Source organism: Zalophus californianus, chromosome 9, assembly GCF_009762305.2.
Source record: "Zalophus californianus isolate mZalCal1 chromosome 9, mZalCal1.pri.v2, whole genome shotgun sequence".
Taxonomy (NCBI): Eukaryota; Metazoa; Chordata; class Mammalia; order Carnivora; family Otariidae; genus Zalophus; species Zalophus californianus.
This window is the reverse complement of record NC_045603.1, coordinates 81,987,410-82,003,444: the sequence shown is the minus strand read 5'-3', so window position 1 is coordinate 82,003,444 and position 16,035 is coordinate 81,987,410. Positions and strand designations below refer to the sequence as shown.

At 39.7% G+C, this 16,035-nt stretch overlaps 1 protein-coding gene across 8 annotated transcripts in view; it reads right to left on the bottom strand.

The window, feature by feature from the left end:
- SOX5 (SRY-box transcription factor 5) overlaps positions 1-16,035 on the bottom strand; it is a 1,040,220-nt gene that overhangs the window by 1,015,008 nt on the left and 9,177 nt on the right. For 6 of the 8 annotated variants that reach the window (XM_035729355.1, XM_027594379.1, XM_027594374.1 and 3 more), the window contains exon 1: positions 3,927-4,152. The gene's annotated coding sequence lies outside the window, so the exon portion shown is untranslated. Of the gene's footprint in view, positions 1-3,926; positions 4,153-9,314; positions 9,425-9,975; positions 10,050-16,035 lie in introns of those variants that run through there. The other 2 variants (XM_027594377.1, XM_027594378.1) reach the window with 2 other exon arrangements.

Below are 16,035 nucleotides of genomic sequence, written 5' to 3'. Positions count from 1 at the left end.
AACCCAAAAAACATATTACCCTTAATTTTAAAGACAAGGAAATTGAATGTAGTAAAGTTTATTAAATAGCACCCCAGAAATGTCCCAACATGGCCCAGCTAAAAGCAAATAAAAGTGCCCGAATATCTGCCCTACTACTGAGCTGTAAGTGCTCCATTTCTCCCCCCTTTAAATATAAAAAAATCACTAGTTTTAAGCAAAAGGTTAGATCCTTGCTTTGTATTCTTAAAAATTTTGTTCTACTCTTCCATTAAGAGCAACTTTTCATGCAAATGAATTCTTGGTTTAATTGAAAATCATTAAATAACTTTTCTACTTCTAAGATCCTTCTCCTGTTAGGTATGAGTAATTATTTATGTTACATCACACACAGAAAATAAACAAAAGACCCCACTCACATTTGAGAATCATTTACCATTCCCAAGCTCCCCCAAATGGGAAATGGAATAACAAGACCGATCATAATTGGATTAAGAACTATAATTCTTTAATTCATTCATCAAATTGAGGCATTTGGAACAGTTTATTTACAGAGTTGTTTAGACAGTTTTGTATGGTGTTTTTTAAGATAAACCAAAATGCCTTTCTAAAAGAAGTTTCAGATCCCAAATCATTAACATATGAAAACCAAATGTAGACAATTTACAAATTGGTGTTTTAAACATTGTTTGGAACAAAATTGGACTTTTATTTTATTAACTATCTACAATCTAGGTTCAGGATATAGTTTATTTGAAACAGCCAAGGACTTTCTTCGCCTTTAAAATAAGCCTACATTTCTCAGGCTAAAAAATTGTGACGAGTGTGTGAGGGAATGCATTGACTTTAGGCCTAGACAAATAAATTTTCTAGATTACTCTCAAAACTCTAATTATAGCATTTCTACCACTGCAGGTGATTGGATATTGAGTGGAAGGTCCCGGTTATGCCAATCAATCATATCCAACAATTCTACCTGATGGAAATCTAAATAACATTCAACCTTAGAACTCTGAGTTATTTGAAACCCAGTATATTTTAGAAGATCACTAAAAACAAGTTTTATCCTGCCCTATATATTGCTTTTTTATATAATCTGAACATGACTTCAAAACAATGATTGCCCATCACTTAGTAAATGAATAGAGCTTTTTCAAGAAGACAGTATGCTCTTTTAATTACATAGTTTTCATTTGCTTTAAAAGAAAAATTATTCAAGCATTCAAATTCATTCTTCTACCTGGAAAATGAAATTTTAAACTTTCCCTATACCTGTCTTACCCCCAAAAAGGACCAAAAACAAAACAAAACAAAAAGCCATCATACCTGAGTATAAACTTCACCCTTTTGTTATTTACTATTTACTCCATAACACTCCACAGATAACATCTTTATAAGCGTATATTCATTTTTTTTCTTTTACAAAGTCATGTGTCAGTCTAAACAGGATGTGCATTTACATGTATAGAACTAAGTTAACTTGAAATAACCACTGAATCTCAAATGCCTGGTTATTTACCAAAAAAGTTTGAGAGTTTTGAATCCTGTATATAACATGCCATTCAACCAGAACTGTTTAAGCTCAACAACAAAACTAATACAGAGTTTGTCTATTAAGAGCTGAAGCTCTTTTTTCCTGTACTAAGTTTACTCTTTCAAGTCTATCTCAGATTGATTTGATATTGCCCATTCAAAAAGGCTACAAAAAGAGATTTTTTAAAAACCCACAAGCAAACAAAAAACTCTATTAATTCTTCATGTACAAGATTGTTAGAAGACCACTGGAAAGAAAAAAAAAATTTCAAGTGAGTATGCTACTATATAATTAACACAAATAACTAAATAATTATACACATCCCTTCCCACCCCCACAATTAAATGTTTTTAAACAACTCATGTGATGAAAGATCCACCTTTTAGGCAAACAAAAGCAATCCCTACCAGTCTGAGGATTTAAAGCTATATTGCATCAGTTTTAAGTGATGCTTATGATTTTTATCTTATACAGTTCTGAGGAATAAACAGTTGATGACATAATTTGCAGGAGAACTTTGCACAATGCCTAAGAGAACTTTCAGTGTAAGTGCTTTTGATTTTAAGTTGTTGTGACTGAATTTATCTAGGCTTCAGCCTGGGAGCTATATTTAAATCAGGAAGAAGGACCCCCAGAAACTTTGTCCCACATATCTACATTTGAAACCAGATTCTTTCCCTATCAGAGCTAACAACAGTTCACATACAGCTGAATTCCTTCAAAATTAGATCAAAATTTTGCAGTTCTGTAAAGACTCTAAGAAATCGTCTTCCTTTTAGTTCTATAAAAGTCAAACTTAAAAAACATTTCTGTATACTTTAAAACCATCTGGCCCTTAACCTAATCACTCTTGGCAATCGAGCCTCACTCCTGTAATCCTGATCAAAAACTCTGCTGTATTTTTTCTGATTGAAATGTCCATTGCCTACAAATCTCCCACGTGCCTACTTCATTGGCCTGTTTTGTTTGCGTGGGCCTTTTTTTTCTTTCTTAAGGATACTAGGGGCCATTATTTATGAGCAGCAAGGAAAGAAATCCTCTGTCTAGTCCCTCTGCAGATTCCCACACTTATTACCCAAAATCCCACAGATCTCCCTTGGTCTTGCCCTTGACTGAAGAATTGTGCTGAGCCTGAAGGCAGTCTCGGGGGAAATCAGCTCATGCCTTTCTTGACAAACTACTTTGGATATCTGGATATTGTGAGGCTCTCAAATGGGATAGAACAAATCTCTAAACTTTTCTGAAGAAGTACAGTTGACTGCCACCCAGAGTGCCTGGGTTGGCTGACAGTGAGACTATGGCTCTACATATTCACAGAATTCCTCATTTTGACCTGCTTAGTTGAGAAGGGAAGGCATCAAAATGAATTCACATTCACCACACTCTGCATTTAGTCAGAGAGGCCAGCTTCTTCAGATAGTCACCAGGGTCAATCTACGTATTAATATATTCGCTTTGCAAAGTGTATGGAAAATGACTATTAAAATATGTAAACAGTGCTTCATGTGCATCCGATGCCAGCAGATCACTACTCAAGAAACTGCTGCTATCAAATGCAAACATTTCCAAATCCCATTTGATTTCAAGTCGTATAACCTCTCTTCCTTGCTGATTACCGTAGCCCCAAAGTGCAAGCGAGATTTCCCAAACCCGCGCTTAAAGTGACACAACACGTGAGTGGTTTCACTTGGTATACTGAGGGGGTTGGGGGAAAGTAGTTGCAATTAAAATTAAAGCTTCCGGTCGCTGGAATCCCTAGAATTCTGAAGGATGAGACTTGTCTCCGAAATTCCGGGCGGGAGAGAGGAGGACTTAGTAGGAGAGGGATTGCAGAAAGCGAAACAAAAAGACGAAAAGGGGGAATATTAAGATTGTGGGGTGGGCTGGCGGCCGCGTTTATATTCTAGGAAGGGTAAAGAGCTTTGTCCAACTTTTAGGGTCTGTGGTTTGGCGTTAGCCAAAATGCACAGACTAGCCTAGGCTTTTCCCTGCACTCCTGCCCTCATCTCGAATCACCACCTCCACCGCCACCACTTACAAAACAATACCGGCAACAGCGCGCAGGCTCCCCAACAAATATCTAAAGTTATCCCATTTCCTGAACGGGGGCCAAGCCCACGCTCCGAGGTCCCCCACGGCCAGCCGCCCCCCGAGGATGACAGGGCCACCTCAAGTCTCGAGCCGCCTCCCGCCTCCCGCCTCCCCCTCACCCCCAGCCCAGTCCCCCTCCCTCCGTACTTGAGGAAACTCCGGTGGCGGCCCCCTCCCTCCTCAGCCGGCTCTCCAGCTGGAGCCGGGAGCGAGTGCTGAGTGGCGGGCACGGCGAGCGGCTGAGGGGAGCTCTGCGCCTTGGAGGTCTGCCCACAACAACATCGGGACGAACAACAAAGTTAAAACGCTGCGATTCACGCACCTTACCGGGTCTCCTTAATGTCTCCTCTGGCGTGGGATGCAAAGTGGCACAGTGGCGGGCTGGGGGCCCCCGGGAGGAGACTGGAGATGGGTTTTGGTGGCTCGCCTTTTTCACTCTGTGTGTGTGTGTGTGTGTGTGTGTGTGTCTGTGTGCGCGCGCGCGCGTGTCCCTCTTCCCCCCGGCTCTCGCTCGCTCGCTCGCTCTCGCTCCCCGTGTGGCTCTCAAGGACGAGGTGAAATCCCTTTGCTGGTCATGAGGCGGCTTCAGAGACAAACAACACAATGCGAGTGCAAATAACAAAAGGCAAAAAGACAGTAGGAACAATGGGGGAGGCGAGGGCAGCGCACCAGCCGGCGGTCACCGCGGCCGGGCGCCCGCCCCGGGGGGTGCGGCGGGGGCGGGCGCGGGGGCGGCGCCGGGGGCTCCGACTCCCTCCAGGTCGCCCCCGAGCTCCCGCAAACCCACCCTGACCTCCTTCTTGCAGCTCGCCGCCTGGCCGCCCTCTCTGTCCATCCGAAGAGAAGGAGCCCCAGAGTTTGCTTCCCCGTCTGCTGCAGAGTAACTAGATTGTAAATAACGCGGTGATTACCCACACCGTGCAGGAATGTTTAAAAAAAAAAAAAAAAAGTCTGCCCTCCACTTAAAGGAGCGATAAAATGAAACGGCAAGAGTGGAAGAAGGCAGGGAGAGTGGGCTATCTCCGGATCTCGGATCTCGATGGAGCTCGCATCTATAAATACGCATTCATGTTTAGTCAGGTCCCCTTTGTCAACTTCTTCCCTGCGCTGGAACCTCACCCGCTGCCCTGGAACCATTACCTGGGCCCCTGCTTGCCCCTCACCCCCGTATGCACACAGTAAAGCTCGCACGAGGGGCGCGTGTGGGGGTCTGCTGGTGTCCGCGGAACCTTCTGGGAGGCGAGCCGCCGTTTGCCCGGCGCGAAGGCTGGGGAGCAGCGAGAGGTTCGGTTTTTAAAGCGACCACTACCTCCCTAAGCTCCGCTGTGCGCCCGCGGGTCCCCGCCGCCGGCACTTTGAACCCACCTACTCCTTGGGGTGCGGGGGGAGAAAAGTTTTGAGCCACTCTCACCCCTGCCCCCGGGGTAGTTGAACTGATTTTGTTTTGTGGGGGTGAACCCAAGTGACCCAATGCCCAAGAACCAAGGAATGATATTTAGGGGGGACAGGCTCAGCGCTGGGCTTTCGACTCCAGCGACACTGGAGTCAGCGCGTGAAGGCGACAGAGAGAGACCCTCAGAGTTACATCACCATGGGAAGAAACTCCGTGGGTAATGCTCGGAGCAGAAGCTGTGGGGTTGATTTAAGTGTGTGCTCTGACAGCTCCCAGGCTGCTCTGGCGCTTATCTCTTCCAATCTTACTTTCATTGACTTATAACAGCTGCCGGTTTGCCAGGGGTAAAAAAAAAAAAGAAAAGAAAAGGAAAAGGAAAAAAGAGAAAGAAAAGAAACCCTATTAAATCTCAAACTAGGGTGGAGGACGGGGTGGGGGGCGGGGGGAGTCGGGGCTCCCGAGTGGTCTTCCTAGAACTGGTGTCCAGAAAGGGGCAAAAAGGGAGATGTCACGAGGGAGGCAGCGGGTAAGGGACTAAGAAGACACAATACGAGCAACACGTTTCTTTTTCTCGCTCTTCCCTTCCTCTTCTCTAGCCGATTTGCATGTTCTTTTTCCTCATCTCGGTGATTTTCTTCAGATGCGCATCCATTGACTAAGCCGCGTCCCTGGGCACCCCCCAGCATTTCCCAGAGTGCAACAACACCACCAGGAGATCAATGACCACAGTCTGTTTATTCTTCACGCGCCTGGAAGAGCAGGGCACTGAAGCAGCATGGGAGCGAGGCTTACGGCTTGCCTGTCTGTGCGGTCTCTCTCAGACTTTTTTTCTGGCTGGTTTCTAAATGGCAGCTAGTAAGCGAATATAGTTTCTTAATGCACGCAACTCATACCGATCACAATATGTTCACCTAGAAAAGCGATACATCCTTTCGCCCCCTTTCCACTCTTCCTAGATTTGTTTCTGGAGGTGGACTGCTAATACCTGAGATTTTGCACTTGTCTAGAGTGGAAACTTTCTGGGGTGTTTGATGATTATTTGGTACCTGATTTCTAAAAATGGCCAAACACCTTCCCTTGGAACAAAAGTGAGAAATGCAAATCTTAATAACTCAAGGCAAAATTTTCAAAGTGTAAGCACAGTTATTATCCACTCCCACAAAGAAAAGCTTCCTCTTCCACAAATATTTGATAGCATAGAGCCCAGTAATTAAGAGAACAATCAAATAAACTCAGGGCTTTCATGGGGACTCTAAATTATCATCTGCCTAGAATTTATAAGCAGTGTAATCATTTGCTACTTGGATATAGCTCTGGATATAGCATTCTAAATGTGTATCCTTAAACAATTTTACTATGTTTTCTTAAGTATTTAATGAGAGAGACCAGGGATAATAATAACATTCAAATTGCTGGATCAATGTGGCTTCACCAACTGTGTGAAAAATTCTCTGCACGTGTGCATGAAACACCTTTGCTATATTAGGCTACCTTTCCTCACGTTTCTTATATCATGCAAGCTTCATGTCAGACCCACTTGTGTAATAAGAATATAAGAATTCATAAGAATTTATCAATAATTGCACTATCCCTTGAAATAGTAAGTATTATTTTTATTCTAAGGAGTTTTTGGCATTCATTAAATGATTTACTTTCAGAGTACATATGTAGTTGCTTTTCACAATTAGCTATTATTATGTCAAACCCAAATCCTTATATAATGTGCAAGAGGTGAATCAGGCCCAACTACAAAAAAACAATGGCCCCTTACTACCAATTATATAAAAATATGTAACATTTGAAAAGAAATTGCCATTTACAGTGAACTGCCTGAGGTTTTAATCCATTTCTCTCAGACTCAGTGAAAGTAAAGGGACAGAGTGAGTCTTCTTCCCCTGGGTCTCTGGCCAATGGGTGACAAACATGCCTGCTTGGCATAACCCCACCAAGCAGAGTGCTGCCAGCCCACAGGGTTTCAGCTTCTACAGCGTTTTCAGTGTAACTGTTTCTGGGGCTTCTTACTGGCAGGAGAGGTGAGGCTGGGCAGAGCGTGAGAAAAGGCAAAGTTGCAAGCTGCCTGGTAAGATATTGATGAAACTTGAGTTACACCAACCTCTTCCCTTTTGCTCCTACAAGCAGCAGAACTTCCAACCATCATGGTTATTGAAACCACATGCCCTTAAGACTAACTGATCATTATATAGCAACAGCTATAGCTGATCAAACACTTCCAGTGGGATGCTTGTTTGTGTTGGGCTCTAAAATAATAGCCACGTTTGAAGTGGAACCGACACATTGAAGATCAGTGTTTCCATTTATCAAGCATTTACTATGTGCCAGGCTCTTGGCCAAGTGCTTCTTTTATGTACTTCTACTTCTCACCACAAACTTGCAAGAAATGTCGCATCCCTGCTTTGCAGATGAAAAAATTAAAGCTCAAAGAGGCTAAATGACTTGCCCAAAATCATATAGCTTCTGAGTGGTTTTGTCAGAATGAGCATCCAGAGCACTCCTGCCTTAAACCTGTGCTCTTCTGCTTCACCTTGATGCCACTTACACTGGGAATTAGAGCCAGTATTCGGTGAGAAATATTAATTCATTAAATGGGTAGATTTAAAACGCCAAATTTATACTACGTACAGTCCAGACATGAGCTGCGTTGGTATTCTCACATTGGGCATTAGATAACTAAAATTTTCAAGAAAATCAAAATGTGGGTGCCTGGGTGGCTCAGTTGGTTAAGCGACTGCCTTCGGCTCAGGTCATGATCCTGGAGTCCCGGGATCGAGTCCCACATCGGGCTCCCTGCTCGGCAGGGAGTCTGCTTCTCCCTCTGACCTTCCTCCCTCTCATGCTCTCTCTCGACCATTCTCTCTCTCTCTCAATAAATAAATAAAAATCTTTAAATAAAAAAAAAAGAAAATCAAAATGTGCCATATACGGAGTATACATATATACAATGTATTACACATACAAAAGCATTTAGCAATGTATATAAAAACATAAAATCATCTTATTTTGTAGACTAAGCCGTTATATATTATATGTGCCTATGTATATATTCATATGATGCAAATCATCACAATTACTAAAGTTTTTGAAGCCCTGTAACTTTTTTAAAATTTTTTTATTATGTTCAGTTAGCCAACATATAGTACATCATTAGTTTTTGATGTAGTGTTCAAAGTGAATCCCTGTAACTTTACAGGCATGTTCTAAAGCGGTTTTTGTGCATGAGCTCATTTAATCCTCACAACCACCTCATGAGGTACATAATTTTATTATATTATTTTACAAGTAAGGAAACTGAGGTACAGAGATGTTATATAACACTGTTGAAGCTTATACAAATAGCAGGTGATGGAGCCTGGACTCAAACCAAAGTAATCTAGCTTCAAGACTCTTAACCACTCTTCTATGCTTTCTATATACATATATACATATATATATATATATATACATACACACACACACACACATATTCAAGTACAGATATATCTATAGCTTTCAAAATATAGGGAAAAATTAAGGCAAATCAACTGAGATTTGTATCAATCTTCATTCCCATATTCTAGAAATATTATTGATGGGAGAGGGCTTTATTTTTGTCCGAAGTATTCAAGATCTTTAAAATTGTTTGAGGCAATCTTTTTTTATTATGTTAATCACCATACTTACATCATTAGTTTTTGATGTAGTGTTCCATGATTCATTGTTTGCGTATAACACCCTGTGCTCCACACAGAACGTGCCCTCTTTAATACCCATCACCAGGCTCACCCATCCCCCCACCCCCCTCCCCTCTAGAACCTTCAGTTTGTTTCTCAGAGTCCATCGTCTCTCATGGTTCATCAGTTTGAGGCAATCTTAATCCCCCCAACATATTTGGAGATATTGAGGGGATGCTAGTACATATTAGGAATATATAATATTTGACCCTAGCTGATTTGCCCAAAGCTCATCTTGGATTTATTTGGTCATCTACATTAAAAATAGCAGAGCCAGGCTACTTGGGAATCCTAAAGAGGATAGAGAGGGATACTGATAAACATGAATATCTGTGGCCTGAGAAGTGGAGGGAAATTTAGATGATACAAGAGACCCAATATGTAACATCATTTTAACGGTTATTAATTATCCATTTTTTAAAAATTAATGTCATTTATCAACCCTCATCCCATTAAGAAGAGTGTATTATAAAATGGTAATTTAAGTTTAGTGATTATGGACTGAAACACTGACACCACTCAAAGGAACTTAAAATGTTGGATAAGAATCCCAGGTACACAAACAGTTTATCCCATGTCTATTTTTTACCTGTCTCACCAAACACACTGGGCATATCAAATTTTAGAAGTGAACTTCTTCAAATCAACCATCTTTGAGAAGGTATTTTGAGGTCTTCTTCCCTTCCTCTTCCTCTCGCCCTAAATACAATACAAGGGATTATGTATAAAAGGAGAAATAACTGACAATAATATTCCTTCCCTGGGCATTCTTAACCCCGATAAATCCCAAGATACCAACATCTAAAATATTAATTTTACTGAGTTTGATGTGTCTCCTCAGAAAAACTGAGACACACTATACCTAGCAGATGCCCCACATTAAGTACTTACCGAAAAAAACTTTTAAAGGCCTATTACAGATACATATGTTTTCATTTAAAAACTACTATGAAATCGAGTGTTCTTTTATTTAAACATTCCCTTGTGGTCCTACGAATTAAGATCGGTAGTACTATATTAACAACTGAGAGCCAGACCCAACTGAACTGGTTACAAACAGTTGGTAAAACTGCCAACACTGGTTTTGCTGCCGGAAGTTGACTGAAATGTGATGTAGCATTTACATTTAAAAGTGAATTCTCTTTTTTTAAGCTTTCTCGTTTTTGGTTAAGTATTTAGAATGAACTTTTCAAAAATTTTAGCCACAGTTCTGAAAAGGGGAAATCATGTATAAAACTCAGATACTTTACCCAGCCAAAACCACAATTGCATTGCTCCCATTATTGAAGTGTGTTCATTACTCTGATTGTTAAATTTTCCTTTCCTGCGAGAAAAAGAAAGTGAACGAGATTGGTTCTATTCAAGTGAAACACTTGTAATCCCCACATCTTGTCTCTTAATTTACTGTTTCTCAATTTGACTTCTGTCCTTTAATTTTAAATAATGAGTATACAATGTGGGGGGACTTACACATGTAAAAGTAGTGGGCTTTTTTTTAATATGTGGATTTCTTTCAGGCTCAGCTTTCATAGTATATTCTGTGTTCTCTACTGCTACAAAATTTGGGTCATGAATATGTAGAGGTTTACCTGCAATAAGATACATGGTTTTATTTATAAGGAAAAGGATAATGACTGATATGTTTTGCTAACTTAGAATTAGTAACAGAACTCATTGTCAAGCAAGGCAATAAAATATCAAGCTTGAGTCTCAGTAAGGTTTAGATATTTGGGTCTCTGAATTCATGACTCTTATTTCTGTAACTTCTTTTCAAACTTATGGTACTGTATTACCAATTGCATCATATTATGTGAAATATAGTAGAGAGTGAAAGAATGGACAAAATGAAAAGTCAACAAAAGCACATAAAATGAAGAGGATGGTTTAAACAATCACTAAAAAAATGTCCTTCTTATTGAAATCCCAGTAAATTATTTGAAGAGAGTAAATAAAAATTGAATATATAGGTATCTGGGACTTCCACCCCCATCTTCTCATCGATGGTGATACACTTAAACAAACTTAGAATTTAATTCATAGGTTGATTTTAAAAAGAAAATGTTAAATTATTGCACATTGTTTTGTATGCTCAAAATGTCTGCTTTCCAGGTAACTGTGTTCCAGGACAGAGTAATCAATTGGATCACTACCCCAGTAGTCAAATTTGGTCATACCACTTTCAGTTATTTTAAACAACTCTTTGTGCAATATATCCATTCATTTTTCAGCTACTTTTAATTTTTGTTGCATAAACAAATGATCAAGCATTTATATAATAAAAACATTTGATTCCTATAGGCAGCTTCTGAATTCTGAGTGTTTACCTGGGCATAGCTAACAACCCACAATGTATTTTTCTGTCTGCCTATAGCAGGAAATTATAACATATAAATCCTCATAAATTTTTCAGTCCAAAAAGAAGTAAAAGAAATAATGAGATGATTTGTCCCAACAGGATGAAGGATAATGGACATAACTAAGTATGGTATTGTGTGGAAAAAAATAGCTTTAATATGGTTATCAGTAATATACATAGCTAAAAGGCCTGAGCATGTCAGCTTGAACAAAGATGAGACAAGTTTCAAATTAACAGCAGAGGGTCTGGGTCTACATGTACAAAACATGAGAGTCTAGAGTACAGAGAGAAAGGACAAAACTGACTAAACCACTGGAAACAGAACCAACACAGCAGTGACAGAGGAGATAGACTGAATAACTTTCTTCACAAATTGTTTAAGATAAAAATATTAACCAGTTGTTTTCCAACTTCAAAGAGAATAGAACTAGATACAACATAGGGCACTGAAATTAGTAGACCTAGATGTGAATTCCAGCTGATAAAAAATAAAAGGTATGGATCAGATTTAAATAAAAGCAAGAAAAAATGAGATAAAGGGATAAAACGGCAGGGAATAAAATGGAACCAGGGGTGAGTCCACCATAAAATGCACATCCCACTTTACAATTCTGTATCCTTCATTCACATGATTTATCAAAGACCTCCTTGTGCCAGAGATTGTATATATTCGATTTTAGCCTCTCCAGCAGCCAAGAAGGAAGAAAAAGGATCCATTTCCATATTTCCAACTGTTAGGGTGAAGCCCAATTATTATTCCTCATATCAAGACCAAATAGAAAATTTTCCTTGCAGGGGTGGTCCCCTTCTCAAGGGCACTGAGTAATGTTAAAACATACTTCCCATTGGTCAAGACAGAAATGAGTTTCAGAGAATTGTTTCTTATAGTCTATTGGAAGAGACACTCCTCCATGGTCTCTCTTGCTCTTTTATGTCATGCAAACCAGGTCAAGAATGCAATGCCCACTCTTTACCCAGGCCATTTCTCAGTGTTATGTTTACAACAAACAAACTGTAAAAGATGAAATAATATCTCCCTCCAAAACAAAGAGTAAGTTTATTTACCGCTTGTTATAAAAGCAGTGAAGTCTCCAAACTCAAGGTTCCTCATCCACCATCCAAACCCACTGCATGCACAGCACCCAACACTGACCATTCTTAGGCATGTCCAGTCTTTCTTTCCCGAAAATCAACCCTGGACCATTCTTTTTGGCTCACTTTTTGGATCACAGCCCTGACAAAAGTGGCTGTAGGTAACCAAACTTAATTCTGGTTCAATCACCCAGAATATCTCTTAGGATTGACAAGGTTCTAGATCATAAGGAAGATGACCACTTGGTTTCATATATGAGCTCTCCTACATGGCCCATGTGGGTCAAAATGGAGGACATTATGGGTCTTTGTAAGTTTTGTAAAAATGCCTTGTCTCACATGCACCTCACCCTTTTAGGCAAAAGGTCTGGTCCAAGTCAGAGCTCATTAAAGAAAGATGATGTTATACTGGGATGGATACATCAATTTCGTAACTATGGGAGAACAACAATCTCGGCACTTGGAGAGGGCACACCTCATACCTGAGGAGGCACTAAAGGTGGAGTGGAAAACAATTAATGCTCTCTATGTCTCCTGGATCCAGTACCACAGTCTGCTGGCAATCTGACCCACTCCTGGCTCATCCCCATCTATGTGCTATGAAAACAGAAAAACTCATGTGGACTTGGTTGGCCCCAAACTATTCTGCTGTACCTGATGCCTTTGAGAGCAGCTTCAAATATGACTCCTCTCAAATATATACAAACACACACATTGACAAAACCTTGTTTCATTCTGACTGACACAAATTCATACGCTTCTCCTGGTGCCCTAGCTTCCTTGGGTTATGTCACGTATTACATCAAGAGACCTCAGAGAGCTCTCTTACTCCTTCTACCATGTGAGACTACATCAAGACTATTATCCATGAACCATGAAGCAGGTCCTCACCAGGTATCAAACCTGCTGATGCCTTGATCTTGGTCTTCCTAGCCTCCAGAACTGTGAGAAATAAACAGTTGTTGTTTAAGTCACTCAACCTAAGGTATTTTTGTTATAGCAGACTGAATGTACTAAGGCACTCTTATATGACTAGAGCTCATTTAGGGACACTACTCTTAAGCTTATTCATATGAGACCTGGAACTAATGTCACAGAGAGAAATATTTATGGAGCTCCTACTGTTTGTCAGGTATTATTCTAGGTACTGTGGATTCAGTGATAGCCAAAAAAGACCAGGTCCTCCCTCTACAAAATCATGAGTTCTACAGGACCAAGACATATGCTAAGGAAGGAAATGACCAAAAGTATCAGAGTGGTAAGTGCTTTAAGGAAAACAAAAGGATGTAGAATAATAGAGATTGACTGAAGGAATTACTTGGGACTAGGAATAGTTTTAATTAGGAAAGACCTTCCTAAAATGGTGACTAATGTCATTTTTCTCTCCTACTTCAGGGTCAGATCCCTGCTTTCTGGAGGGATCCAGCCATCCTTACACATGCCCAGTATTAGAGATTAGGGGCAAACTCTGTCTTTTCCCCTTTGGGAATGAGAATCCTAGAAACAAAGGGTGCAAAATCCTTTATGCAACTCACCAGGAAATATCAGAACCTTATGTAAAAACCAATCCTAGAGGATTGCCTTGATATACCACAGTTCTAGATGAGCATGTAGATTTGGTTATATCAGAATTCTAGCAACAGCTGCTTGCACTTCCTTGTTCATGTGTTGTTATAAAGGTCCAATGAGACAATGGTTACAAACATGGTAACCTTCAAAGATGATTATATCAAGTGCTATTGGACTTTAAAAATAATTTGTCAAAATTAAAGATGCTATGTAGTTACTGAAACAATAAAGAGGTTACAGAATTCCACTCTTGTCTATATTAAAAGAAAGACTAGAAAACATTCTTTGATATCCTATTAGATTGGAACTTACTAGGAACAGGACTAGACAAACCGTTACTGTCCCATCAAGTGTCCCACTAATAGTATAAAAGCATTAAATATGAAAACATTTATGTGTATAAAAATTTACCATAATTTCAAGAGGAAGAAAATGATAGCATTATAAACCAAGTAAAATAGACTCAAAAAATTAAATGTAACACAAATGGTAAGAAATTATATCATAGGGGCTAGATTTCTTCTCTCTTCTACATATAAATATAGAACACCTGACTATTGAAAGTTCATGAAGAGACTTCTTAAGATTCAGACATCTTTTTAAAGTTGAATTTCTTTAAATGTGCCCTGGTTTGCTCTTGTCTTCATCATCATTCAATGCCACAGTTTTCCAGGGAGAATGCTCCCCTATGGCATTGTCAGAACTTCCAGCCTTGGCCCCTGCTGTAAATGGAGTTTTAGAAATAAGCTTATGGTTATGCGGTTCTGAATCATGCAAGACCTTTTTTGAAATTGTTCACCCCATCTTCCTTCTACCACCAATACCTCAGTATAATACAATACGAGCAAAATTGAGAAAAAGAGGATGACTTCGTAGGAAAAGAAAATTAAAATACACCAGTTGAAATCTTTTCAAAATACAACATTTCTATCATAATTGAAGACTAAAGAACTCCTCTTTTTTTTAATTTTAAAATTTTGCAGGAGACTAGCAAAGAATACTTAGTGCCTTTCTTCAGGGGCCACTTTAGTGTTAGATTGATCTAAAGCTATTGTGTATGCTGACTTATGCTGCCAACATGTGGGAGAGGACAGGAGAGCTCAGAGGATTTAATGCAGTGAACTGTGGCCCTCACACACAATTAGGATGATGGCACTTCATCTAGCCAAGTTCCAGTGTGGTCAAGCCTGCAGCTCCCACATCTATATGGCCAGCTGCAGCTCAAAGTGCAGAAAATTCTAAAATAAAGAATCTAGAAGTGAGAATCAGTTTAAAAAAAAAAACAAAAACATTTACTTCATTTCCTCTGTCTAGAGAATAAGACTGACAACAACAAAAATGTTAATAAATTCACATTTATTGAGAACATTTTTATGTCAAGTATTTACTGTGCTAAGTATACATATTGATACATCATCTCATTTAATCTCCATAATAATCCTAAAAGAAAGTACTATTTATAGTCTATATTACCAATGAGAAAACTGGAGCACACACAGGATAATTAACTTTTCCAAGGTCACACAACTAATATTTGCCTCATAGAAATGCTGGGGAAAACAGCAACAAACCTTGGTGGTGTGCATTAGTATCCAAAAAAAAAAAAAAAAAAAAAAGACCGATATGTGAAGGAAATTTTAAATTCTTATTTTATATTTTTAAAGATTTCAAAATTTCCTATTATAAATAAGCAAAAAAGAAATTTAGACTAGGAACAAATTATTAAATATATTCCAAATGGATTTCTGGTTTCCACTCTGACATGTAAGAAACTTAGAAGTCATCATTCCAAACATCCTTAAGATAAGAAAAGGCTATGCAAACAAAAGTTCAGTGACTTTTCTTGGACCCATCAGAGAACTGAGATCACAGGCTACATCACTTAAGAGACAAGTACATCCTGAAAGTCACAGTCAAGATTTGTTTACCTGGATCAGAAGATGCTGGAGCCATTGACTTGTAGGAACACTGAAATGGTAATTTTGATGAATTCCTGGAGGCTGTCAGTGAACTAGCAGGTGAATGAGAAACTCCTATCTTAAATAGCCCCCACTCTTATTTTGGTGGACTTAACTCCAGGAACCCCATCAAGGTGTCATTATGAAGATCTATTGTCTCATAGCTCCTGGGGGGTGGGGGGAGGGAATGGGACAAGATAAGTAGTCATTGTGAAATAATACACTCAGAGCCTTCTCCATAACAAAGGTCTACTGAAAAGATTCTACCAGAGCTTTATGCCAGCTGGAAGAAGGACATTCTTCCCAGCCAGCCACTCCAGCCTTCTTGTCTCACC